We start from the raw sequence: 13,079 nt of genomic DNA on the forward strand, positions 1-13,079 counted from the left end.
CTCTGCAGCCTCCTCTATTCCATCCCTGTCCTTCCCCTGGGGTCTCCAGTGTCCCCAGCTGGGAAAAGCACCTCCTGCTCAGGGCCACTGAGCCGTGGGAGGCTGGTCCCAGTGGTGCTGAGGCGGCTCTGCTCAGGGATGCTGGCGTTTGTCTGGGTCCCCATTTCAGCGGCACAGGGCAGCTGCTGCATGTTTTGAGGAATAAACAGTTAAAGCAGCTTCTGCTGTGAAAGCTGTGACTTTCCATACGGACAGGCTCACTTCCCCTATTTTTGCTGGTTAGTTCCTCTTCCCAGGATGGTTCTGGCATGGAATGAGGCTGAAGCAAGAGCTGTGATGGAGGCGGGGGGGGGACGACTGTAGATGTGTGTGTGCTTTTGCCAGGATAACGCTGGGATGGGGTAGGGAACAGATGACAGGAACACTGTCGGGGATGGTCTCCTGGCCCCAGTGTGGGGCTTGGGCCCCAGAGTAGCTGGAAAACACTGATGTGGGGAGCCCCTTGCTGGAGGCTCCCACACCAACCTGGAGCCATCTGCATTTCACACTGGGCTGGGAGTTCAGCTCACCTAAAATCCAGCCATGTGTTTTGCTGTCACCCAACTTCGAAGTCTAAGTAGATATGCTGGTTTTGGCTGTGATAGAGTTAATTTTCTTCATAGCAGCTAGTATGAGGCTATGTTTTGGAATATCCCTTTGGTTGGTGGGGGTCATTTGTCCCAGCTGTGTCTCCTCCCAACTCTTTGTGCACCCCCAGTCTACTCACTGGTTGGGTGGTGTGAGAAGCAGAAAAGGCCTTGGCTCTGTGTAAGCACTGCTCAGTGATAACTAAAACATCCCTTTATTATCAACACTGTTTCAGCACAAATACAAACCACAGTCTGTAGTTTTATAGTTTTTTCTATACTGGCTAGTATGTAGAAAATTAATTCTATCCCAGCCAAAAGCAGTATAGCAGTGGCCCCTGGTGCAGCAATGGCTGAGGTCCCTGGGATTGGAGGAGGGAGAGAAGCCCTGTGGGGCAGACAGGAGCTGCCTTGTCTCTCCACCATGCAGGAGCAGCTCCCAAATAGAAACCAGGGCTTCTCTATGCCATGCCTGCTGCTGCAAGCCATCCTGTCCCGTGGTGACTAAGATGTGGCCAAGCAAGGCAAAACTTGTCTGCTGCACCCAGCTGAGGGATTTAAAAAAAAAAAAAATTCCTTCCTGATCACCAGAGGGAATAAGCAAATGCCAAAGTAGGAGAGCAAGCCATGCTCACCGGTTGGTGGGCGCTGGTAGGGGAGGCAGAGCCCTGGGTAGGGCTGCTGCCGCCATCCAGAGGGTGAGGAAGGGGAAGCAAGGGAGGATGGCCACCAGCAGAGCTGCAGGTGCTGGACCAGGAGGGGAAATGTGGTTTGGACCTTCCCCCGGCAACAGCAGAGCCATTAAATGCTTGGGACCTGGGTGGACGTGCTGCTCACAAGCAGCCACAGCGCTGATGCAACCCAACCCAGCAGGGCCTGGGACGGATAGGGGCAACAAAATCTTTTTGGTGCCGCTGCTGGGTGCCAGGTCTGACTTCTGGCCTCATTGCCGGGTCTGGCAGGGACACTTGGCGACCTGAGTCCCAGCCCCAAGGACACGGTGCCCTGGCATGCCAGGTTCGTGCATCATCATCCTCATCATCATGCCAGGGCTTTCTGTGGGCTGGGATTCCCGGCAGTGTGCGTTGTGATAGCCTCCTCCTGCTGCTTGTTCCCAGCACTGGGAAGCTGAGAATAAATTAGGCTGGGAAGGTGGCGCAGTTCAGTACTCTGGCTGTAAAAAGCAAGTGGCCTTAGGAAAATGGCCAAGGGCTACTAAGACATGTATCAGTTTGCAGCAAAGTTCTTGGTGGGAGGAATTAGAGATTGTTACTCAGTGAACAGAAACCGCACAGATTGTAACAACTGAGCAGTATGAGCCTAGGTGCTTGCACGGATCACGGTGGACTCATGTTAAACCAGGAAAGCATGAGGTATCGTACAGCCACCAGGCCTTGTGTCAGCCAGCGGGTGGCTGGTTGCTGGCTTGGATTGCTGCTCAGCACCAAAGCATGGAAATTGCTTAGGACTGATGAAAACCTGTGTATATATTGTGTCAATAAACAAATAGAGTCTCTGTATACACACCCAAACATACAGATATTTAAGCTTTTCTTGGCTATGCAGAAACCTGAAAGGAGCAGGGAGGGGGTGGGGGGGTGGGCATACTTTGGCAAGAAACAACCCTTTTGTCCTCATTGATGTTTTATTTTTAGGCAGAGCTTGGAAAATCTTGTCACAATGAGAAGCAGAGAAACGCGAGTTCAAAAGCCATCAAAATTAACCCTGTGGGATTTTTCAGTTTTGATCCCTTTTCTGTCTGTGACTATTAGCAGTTGGTTATGGTGTTCTGAGGAGAAAGCAGGACTGAGCAATTCTGTGAGCTCTGTGCTCAACGCGTGTCCTGGTAAGTGAAGAGGACAGAGTGGGAACTCGGGCCATCCAGATGCAGGTATGACTTGAGTGCTTTTAAATGTGGTCCTGGCTGCTTGTTTTAATTAATGTCTCTGCATTAAGATGGCAATTTGATCCAGTGTCAAGACCTGCCTCCTAGAGAGGCTCAAACTCAAAGCACCTTCAGGCAGAAGGGCCCTTTCTGTTGTAAGTCAGCTGCAACCTGTTTTTCTACACATGATCTCCTGAAACTTTTAGGGCCGTGTAGACCATCTCAACAGAGTCAGGACATTGCCCAGCAGAGAGCTGCAAAAGCAGCGAGGAGCCCAGGAGGCCCCTGGGGACAGTTTCACCGTGCCCTGATGGGCACCATGCACTCAGGAGTAAGCACGTGTTGTGGTTTAACTCCAGCCAGCAACTAAGCACCAGGCAGCTACTCAGTCACTCCTCCCCGTCCCCAGTGGGATGGGGAGGAGAATCAGAAAAAAAGTAAACCTTGACAGTTCAGATAAGAACAGTTTAATAAATAAAATAAAGTAATAACAACAATAGTAGAATAATAATGATAATACTAATGAAAAGGAATATAACAAAAAAGAGAGAGAAATAAAACCAGCTCTCCCCTAAGATGCCAAGGCCTGCTTTGTGTAAGGGGGACTTTTTACTTCATGAGAAGATACTCTGCATATATGGTATTTGGTGATGCTGTGAAGACTGGTGACCCACAATGCAATTGCTCACCACCTGCTGACCAATGCCCAAGCAGCGATCTGCCCCTCCTGGCCAACTCCCCCCAGTTTATACGCTGAGCATGATGTTCTGTGGCATGGAATATCCCTTTGGCTGGTTGGGGTCAGCTGTCTTGTCCGTGCTCCTTCCCAGCTTCTTGTGCACCTCCTCACTGTCAAAGCATGGGAAACTGAAAAATCCTCAGTTTAGGGGAAGTGCTACTTAGCAAAAACTAAACCATCAATGTCTTATCAACATTATTCTCACACTAAATAGAAAACACAGCACTGTACCAGTTACTAAGTAGAAAATTAACTCTATCCCAGCCAAAACCAGGACAGCATGTCTCGCCTGACCTTTATGCACTGGACGCCAACTTTGGTTATTTTTGCTCCCTGCCCCACCTGATGCAGACCAATGCTTTAAGTTCCTTTTAAATGAACATAATTTAAATCCACTGTTTTTTGTGTGTTTCTGTCCCATGCTGCTTGTGCAGCCTCTGCCACCAAAAGTGTAGGAAAGAGTCTTTAAGCACTTACAGACTGTCTTCTTCCAGGGTAAATTTTTTTAGCAATACCCTTACAGCACCATAAGAAGTGGGAGTAATTAGGGGCATGCTAGTTACTCCCTTTGTGAGCACATTTCCCAGGGAATCTAGTTGCAGGTGAGTGGCACCATTTAACGGGCCCTATACCATCCCCATCCCACAGCAGCCTGTGTGCCAGCTCTGTGGGGTCAGGTGGTGCAGCTGCTGGAGGCGCTTGTGGCAGATGAGAAGCACAAATACTTCCAGCATGCTCTTTTGGAGAATATTTCTTGAAAAGGTATTGACTGTGACTGTTCCTACAGCTTTGCTTAACTGGGTTTACAGGGGCTTTCCTAGCTTTGGAGAAGGAAAAAGAAACCTGGCAGGAATCACTGGGTGATTCTGCCACCACCAGGCCAGGCTTGCTCAGTACCTGAACCCTGTTATTATGGGTGTGTAATCAATATTGGATAATTCTGCCCAGGGCATTTCACTTTTCTTCATGTTGATCAAAACCTGTATTTTTCTCAGTGGACACCAACATTATTTCTGGTTGCATGTAACATATGCTTATTCTCTCTAAGTGCTGTTTGAATACAGGGAAGTAGCTTTAAAACTGTGAAAATCTCAGGAAGGATAACTTCAAATTACTACAATTTGTGGGTACATTGGTGATGAGAATAGATTCAGTAGCAACATTAAAAACAGCAGAACTTCAAGCACATGATGTCATAGGGTTGGAAGAAGGATGAGTAAACTAGTGCCCCTGTCACTCAGCGCTACCCACCACGGTGTGTAAGGCCTTGGGTCGGATCAAACGGGCTGCTTCTGCCATCAGACCAGAACTGCGTTCCCCCTGTGAGACATAAGTTATGCAGGTGAGAAAGAAATAAAACCCTAGAACACAGTGTCATGTGACATAATGCTACACTGAGACATTCGGAGCCTGAATTTCAGAGAAGCTGAGGTCAGGAGTCAGATACTCCGCAATTCTGGAAAGCTCCATCTTTATAACGTCTCCTTTGCCAGGCACAGTTACCATAACCTGGGTCACATTGCTTAAGGTCATTCTGTTATTTAGGAAATTAATGAGAAGACACGCAAGTCCTTCCTAACACTGAAGCGTTAATTTTATGCTTTTTTGGTCTGTTTTTCAAACCTATGTGCCTGCACTACTGATTTGCTCTTCCTTTTCCAAGCCAAATGCATTTACCACTCAACACCAAAGGATGATTAAAACTGGACTCAGAGCAGGTATGGAGGATGATCGCTGGCAGTTTAAACCATTTGACACTGCAGCACCATTAGGCAATTTGGCTGTTGACATGCCCTTTCTACTGCTAACCCAGTTCAGGTAACCAAGTGGCCTTGTGTAAAGACCACATTACAAGGGACCTGCAGAATAAATGAGGAAGCTAAACTGATTTCTGTTCAGATCTCAAGATCTTTTTTTTTTTTTTTTTTTTAATCTTTCACAATGTTTACTCTCCAATTTGCATCTTACTAGTTTTAATTCTTTTTGATAAACTCATTTTCTCCTCTAGCTTCCTAGTATTAGGGGACAGCTAAGGCCTCAATTCAGGGCAAATTAGAATAAAACGAAGCTTTCTTTATAATAGTGTAACCTGCTTAGCCTACTTACAGTGAGAAAGCAAAATGCAGAAAGGAAATGTCAATATACAGTTACAGTGATTTGACACCTTGTTTACTTCTTAAGAACCTGACAGCAAGAGGAGAGCACTCAGGTCTGAGTTCCAGCAGGTGGTTCCACTTGGGCCTTTGGGAGGATACTGGAAAAAACAGCTGAACAACACCTGATTGCACTCTGCAGCACTAATTTCTGTCATTACTCCAGCAGATTAGACATTCTTCAAAGCTACACACCCCAGTGTGTGTTCAATACTGGGAGGTGGCCTGAAGCTGGGTGTCCAGACCAACAATTTTTGTGAGTTACTTTCACATGAACCCCAAGCTTTCCACATAAGGTATGTATAAGCATCCATATGGCAACGTGGTTACAGGAGGAACAGTGACATGTCCCACAAAAAGGTGACAGTAAATGATGGGGTTGAGACTGGACAGAACAAGCCTCAGACACAGGCTGTTTAAATGGGCACTGGAAATCTCAATTTCTGACTTTTTTTCTGCCAGTATACCATTCCCGGTGTTACTTTTGAACAACTCCGTGGCCATACAGTTCAGGAACTAGTCCAACAAAGAATAAACCAGCAAAAAGAAAACAGAGAGAGTATTATTCAGTGACATCAAAAGTCCCTGCTCAAGTTCACTATTCACCCCCTCCCTCTGTCAAAAGACAGAAACTTTTCCCAACATCCCAATATATACCCTAAGCCCCAGTTTAACCGAGCTAAAAGTCCAATTCCACATCTGTAGAGGCAGAATCTGTAAAAACACTCTGAAAAGTATATAGGGGCAAATAAAGAGAAATTAAAATGGATCTTTGATCAGATTAAAGGTAGTGTTTTTATCAGCATGGAATAATTTAGATTTGGGAACTTTTGCCCTGCAGACAGGAATGTCCAGCTATCTCATCGCTATAAATTAGAAGGAATCCTTCAGGGAATATATTCCCCCTTAGAAGGAATATTTGAATCTTCAGCTATGTTAGTATAAACTCAGCTGCTGACAGGGTATAAATTTGATCATTACATTTAATCCTAACTAGCATTAGATATGATCACGACGAATGGGTGCATTCCAGAATAAGGGCATATGCATTCTCTAGACAGGAATTTACAAATGTGATAGTTATGACAAGTAATAAACGCCAGATTCTAAACACCTCAACTGCAGACAAGCACCGCGTGGCTGAACCCTTGCACAGCTGGTTTTGAGTCAGCAAGGACTCTCCTTGCAGCGCTGCATGCCCGCTCTCCTCCTGCGCTGTCTCCCTTGTGTCTGTCCCAGTCAGTGGTTCGGCTGCTGCTCACGCTGGGCTCCCCCTCCAGCACCGTGTGTGCTCCATTAGCCTGGGTTGTGCTGTGCTCCACAGGTGCCTGCAGAGCTTTGAAGGAGACGCTGAGACAGAGTAAGGTGCCAGAAAGATTCTCCTGCTTTGGAAATATTTTTACTTCCCTTGCTACCTGTCTTAAAGAGCTGACATTGGCTGAACTCCTTAACATATTTTCTGCCTGAGCCCACTCCCAGAACTCAGATGCTGTAGGCTAGACTAAGAGTTGGGATGAGGTAATTGACAGTGAGGTGCAGTTGTTTGGCCCTCTTCCTGTCACAGAGAGTAAGTTCTTTATTTCTGTCAGCAGGACACTGGAGATTCCCTGTACTGTGATGAGAACTCCCTCTTTTGCAGGCTTTTTTAATAAGAGCGTTGTCTTTCTAGAGAAAGTGGTCTCCGAATCTGTGAAAAAAATCCAAAAGAATCAGAAGTAAGGCCTCTGAAGGTTGGTGCTACATTGAAAGAACCTGACAGAGCTTTTACGACCCTTAACTGGGAAGGCATAAACTTATTACAGGGTATGTTTCACTCTTAACTTGCAGCAAGACAAAACAACCTTTAATTCCTGTCTTCTTGCATTCAAATATAGGATATGAGCAGACTAACCAGAAAAGTTTCTTCCCCTGCTTCATGCGGGGAACACGTAATAGGAAAAATAATGTAGCTGGCTATTTAAGGCGATCTATGAACTATTAAGTAGGAAGAAGAGCTGCATCAGAACGGAGAATCTGGCTTTTATTTTTACCTTTTGGGACAGAAACATCACAGCTATCTATTTTAATGTGTTTCTAATTAATTAAGCAGTAATGAAAATGAGTGTGTACCGTTAATGTGCATTTTGTACATTTGTACATCAAGCTGTGTACAGTGTACTGTGTGTACGTATGTACGGTATGTACATACACACAGTATGTACATAAAGTGTACAACTGGATTTAAAAACATATCTTCTATTGAAAAAGCACCAGAAGAAAACTGAATCTGAACATATATGATGCTGGAGTTCAGATTCAACTTATTTTAATCCTTACAAGTTTTGCTCTTGCTGTTTAATTCATTTTCCAGCTTCTGTCCTTAGGCACTTTTATAAATAAAAGCTTTCATTAACTCTCCTCCTGGACACTGAGATATTTCTAATCTTTCATCCACACAATCTAAGCTATCCAGCTACAAACAGGTGTTTATTTCTATTGATCTCACTTGTTGGTGACATTTTTCTATTCATTTTAATTAGTGTATTCCATCCTGACTTGTATTCTGTGCAGATGCTTATTTACCAGTTACATCCTCAAACTCTTTATCATAACTAATGAAAATATGAAGTATGATCTCATCAAAACACACAAACCCCTTTCCTTGCAAAGCACAGAGGATTATTTGATTTAAATTAGAATTTGGATAAAACGACAATCAAATAAAAGTCAGAGGTTTAATATCTGCCAGGTATTGCTTAGTTTACACAGTTCTCAAGCTTATTTTTAATTGTACTCCAGCAAAACCATACTTAGAACTGGACTCTCTCAAAAATTTGTTAACTCCGTTAAAGCTTGTTTATATATGAACATTGCGTCTATACAGGTTAATGAATTTAGTTGTGCTTTAATTACATTAATGCCAACTTTTTGGAACAATGTCCATATACCATACTGACAGTCTCTGTAAGCAAATACATCGAAGTTGGTAATGTAAAAAAAATCTCTAAGGCCTTATGTACTTCAGATTAGTTTAGCAGTTACATCAGTGTAGCTGTATGTTTGATTTTGTTGTCTTGATTTCCTTCCCAAGTGATACAAATGAAGCTGCAGAAAGATCTTTCTCTAACGTAACAAGAACACCTGCAAACTTGGAGAATTACAGTGGTGTAACTGCATTGGTTAACACACCCCAGATACAGGTTTCATAGGACTGTAAATATTTTTTTAAGGCAAAGGTGGAGTATAAAAATGCATCTGCCACAGAATACAAATTCCTTTATTGATTAAAAATGGATCTGCTAGTATAATTTTGTTCAAAACTTCTAAAAGGGCAGTCTTACTCCTGCAGACTCCTGGGTATTGCATGCATGTAGTGCTATACTGCAGACCTCGTCTTTACCTCACAATGACTGTACCAGACTCTCTTTGCCAGTTTCTTTCCACATCTGTGCACCAAGAGCAAGGCCTCTGGCTGCCCTCCTTTCTGAATTGGTTCAGGCAATATACTTTCCCTTTCACTGGGATTACTGTTGTGTTTAGGAAATCAGTCACCTTGGCACGCAACACCCCCAGCACCTGTGCTGAGAGACAACTTGGCACCATCAGTGAGCCGCGACAGACGCAAAACCAACCGCAGACGATAAGGCGAGTGCTTAGGTTTTGTCCACCCCAATCCTAACCCTGCCAGGGAGGAAGCACCAGGAAGAAAGCACCTGTGCAAAGTCCTTTTTCGGGAAACGTAAGGAACGATGTGACCTATCAGATCATCCATGTGACCTACCACACATTTCTGCTGGAACAGCGTTCAGGCTCCGTGATGGCTTAGGCGGGGGCAGAGGTAACAGCAGGCGCTCTGACCTCACAGCTGGGCCCTCCGGCACTTCCCTGGCAACCTCTCGGGCAGGCAGGTGAGCTCTGGTGGCATCTGCCTTTCAGGTTGTTACCACTTCTTTTTGCAAGTTACTGCCTCTCTGAGATGCCAGCAAAGTAGCTCCCTGTTCCGTGTAAAGCACAATCAACTGCTTTATTCTACAGTTTAAGCTGTTAGTTGGAACTGAGTAATTTCTTGCCATATTTATACATCATAAAAGTGTTAAAACAATGCAGTGGTGGTCAGAATGAAGACAATAATAGGGGAAAGCAGGCGAAAGGGTTCTAAATCTGCACTTCTCCTCCCTAAGAAATTTTAACTACAATTTATTTATTGATTAATGCTCCTGTTTTTGATAATTTTCAGTGAGCAGCTCTCAGGAGTAGGATCACTCTCAGTCTCTCTTCCTCCATCCTCTTGCTTACAATTAGCATGACTCAGCCTACAAAGCATCAGCAGTGTCAGTGACTCAGTGACACGTGCTCCATCAGTCCATCTAGGCATGATTTAAAAAAGAAGCAAATACAAGTTTTTGGTGATGTGGGAAGACATCTCTTTCAATTTGATAAAAATAAAATGTTCCATCCAACCACCCACAGAAGGAAGCGACTTCATACAGCTGACCACTTAGCTGCTGCCCTAGGAATTAGCAATGTATTATGTTTCTTTCCAGCAGGTCAAAAAAGCATTTTTCCGTTTGGTTCATGTGTAATTTGAAAGAACTCATACTCTGCGTTTAAGGTATATTTTCCAAAACCCGATTCATATAAAGCTGGTGGGTACTTGCCTCATTCAATCGATAGTGTCTAAGTGCTGCTCCCACTGGGAAAGCCACTAAGCAAACCCCAGCGGGAGACCAGAGCACTTCTAGCACTGTTTCGCTGCTGAACAAAGCATTGTGCAGCGTATGTTCTGTATCGGGAGGGGCCTAGAAATAAACTCCAAAGACAGAGGAGATTTTATGTTGTTTATGAAGTTATACATTATGTAGAGGGGATACTTTATACATGAAGAGAGTAAATCTCAGTCCACGGCTACTGTTCTCTGTGCGCTGTGGAGTGAAGCTGTTTCTGGCAGTGCTGATCTCAACCATGTGTCAAAAGTTTCCTTGATCACTCACTGAGTTCTAGTTACCAAAACTCTTTTTCCTCTGAACACATAATGGATGTGGCTTATGGTGGTGTTTTTCACTCTTTGCTTTCTTTCCAATAAATTAATTTAATGTTTTAAATAGAGGTTCTAAGTTTTTTATTTACAGTGAGCCCTAGGGAACATTCCCCAGACATGTCCCTTTTTTTTTCTGAGTGAATGCAGAGGTTCTGCTGATATATGTTAGGTGTGGATGTCTTTGGAAGCGACTATTTAAATTGTCAGCAGATAATAAACACCACCAACAGTTTGAAAGTTTAGTAAAATAGCCAACACATTCACAACAGCAGCATCCCTCCCCCCCAAGGGGAACCAAGAAGAGTCTTCCATAATCTATGCAGTATATTTCAACTTCAAGGTATTAGAGTTAATGAACCTTTAAATTTCACTCTGGCAGCAATTCTGGAGCTCTGTAACACTGAGCTGATTAGAGTTATCTTCTCTATTTTTAATGAGACATATACTAACACTGGGAGCTTACTGCAGAATCAGTGTCCTGGGAACCATCTGCAGGCCATACACTTGTACTGAATAGAAGGGGAAACATGGAGCAAATTTGTATTGCTGTAACTTTTGTTGTATGTCTTACAGTGGTGTCTTGCACACTGGGAACTGCTGAGAATTTAGCAAGAGTTTAGATGTTAGCCTAACCTCTGCCGTCAGGTTACCTGCGTTTGGGCAACACTGAGGGGCCACCCAATACAAAGCAGGTTAATTAGAAGTCAGACATCCCCTGAAGAAGGCTCTGCCTGACTCCCTGGCTCTGAGTGATCACTGAACAACAAACACGCCAAACCGGGATTCAGGCCTCACTGGACAAACCACTACACCAAAATAAGAGATAGCCCTTGCAGCATTCAGAATTTATTCCATAGCTTTCAAATTTGGTACATTGTTTTTTTACATCTTTCATTTTCTCCTGTTTCAGAATGACTTGGTAAACATTCTTCTGCATAATAATCCAATTTACAGTTTTACTTCCCACATTCTTCAGTTTAGTATCTGATGTTTTGTCAGAAGTTATCCTGACAAGAAATAAGTCCCAGTGTTTGAATCATTTTACCTAGAGTACCAGAAGCAATGGGATAATCAGAGAGAGATGACAAACACAATGTGCATTTACAACAGGGGAAAAAAATGCTATCTGCTACAGTGTCAGCAGTTCCCATCTTGCTAGTATGTACAATTTTGTAGTGAAAGGGTTTGAAAAAACAAAGGGTTCTGTCATCTGGCACCAATGATGAGAGCAAGAAGTTCACAGACCCAACTGGCTCCTCGCAGCACTAGCCTTTCTGAATTATCATTTAAAAACAATGAGTGAATTACATGATTTAATGAAATAATTTTAAATAATTTTATTGTAAATTTAAGAAATTCTGAGTAAATTAAGGCTTCATGTGCAATCTGCTCATGAGTTGAAGCTTTATTTGGCATATGATCACAATTTACAGTTTGGATTATTTCCTCCCACTGGATTTGGCAGCGGCTGTACTTGTCTAATAGCATATTAGACTATTTAGATCTTAAACGAATCATCTTCCTGTAGACACACTGTAACACAAGTGATTTTTGTACGGTGTAGGAAAAAAGCAACACTTTTAAGAGGTCTGCTGTGTGCTGAACTGTATCTTTCTTACTGCTTTATAAAGATCTGTGATCTCAGGGAATACAAATCCGTAAAATCCTACTGCTGTAAAATTACTTACCTGTTGTATCCTGTACAAGCAATTTAAAACCGTATGTTTAGTCATGGTATATAGTTGCAGCCAGAATATTCAGGTAAGTGAGGCTGAAGTTAGATCTTAGAAGTGTGTCCAGCTCTCTCATGAGAACTTCCTCTCTAGAAAAAGACCCCGAAGAAGGGCTAGAGATTTCCAAGTAGATACAGCTGGAAAAGGGGCGAGAGGGTGACACACGATCTCCCTCACGCACCAAGTCTGTCCAGCAGCTTATGCAGTGCGCGTTGTCTGCAGAGTGTCAGTGTTCCCTCTGGAGAACACTTGCTGTAACGCTTCCCGCTGGCGGGAGGAGTAGAAAGGTTAAGAGGTGTCCTATTGCCCCAGGGCTGCATGAAGAAATAGGTGCTTCGAGGTCAGATTCGGCTTGAATGCCAAGGAATCTGTGCACACGGGGACGTGAGGCTCTAGATTTTCTGAGGGATTTCAAACCGTAAGGTAATGACGGGAAAAGATACGAAGAAAATCCTGAGGCAGCTAGAGTTTGCTTTGTTCCCGGGAAAGGGCAATCCGGCTCATTAGAAACCGCGCGCTGCAGCTTTCTTCTCGAAAGAGAGAAACAGGCTTGAAAACCTAAAAATCTAACCGCAAAAATCAAATAAAGTTTCTCCTTTTCCCGAAAGCCCCAGAACCGGTCGGGCACCGCCGGAGCCGCCGCCGCGGGGCGCGAGTAAGGCCCAAACGTCCCAACCGCCGGCCGAGGGGCTCCCGCCGCCTTCTCTGAGGGAAGCCCCGACCCCTTTACAGCTGTAAAGCCGCGCCCACGCCTCACGCTGTCACCGAGGTCAAACAAACCCGCAGCCGGGTTTTATCCCGCTTCCCACAGGCAGGATCGGCCTCAACTTCCAGCCGGGGCCGAGGCGCGGCCGCGTTAAGCGAGCGCCCCGCGCCGTATTTACCCTTAGTGAGCGCAGCCCCGGTTACCGTATACACCCACACGG

The 13,079-nt window shown here is 44.4% G+C and overlaps 1 long non-coding RNA gene across 1 annotated transcript; it reads right to left on the reverse strand.

Moving 5' to 3' along the window:
* Positions 1 to 2,962: 2,962 nt before the first annotated feature.
* LOC141966116 (uncharacterized) lies at positions 2,963 to 13,008 on the reverse strand. Its single transcript, XR_012634545.1, has 2 exons — positions 12,109 to 13,008; positions 2,963 to 7,090 (listed from the first exon to the last, which is right to left on the reverse strand). It is a non-coding gene; the product is annotated as an uncharacterized LOC141966116 (long non-coding RNA).
* Positions 13,009 to 13,079: the final 71 nt, after the last annotated feature.

Source organism: Athene noctua, chromosome 14, assembly GCF_965140245.1.
Source record: "Athene noctua chromosome 14, bAthNoc1.hap1.1, whole genome shotgun sequence".
Lineage (NCBI taxonomy): Eukaryota > Metazoa > Chordata > Aves > Strigiformes > Strigidae > Athene > Athene noctua.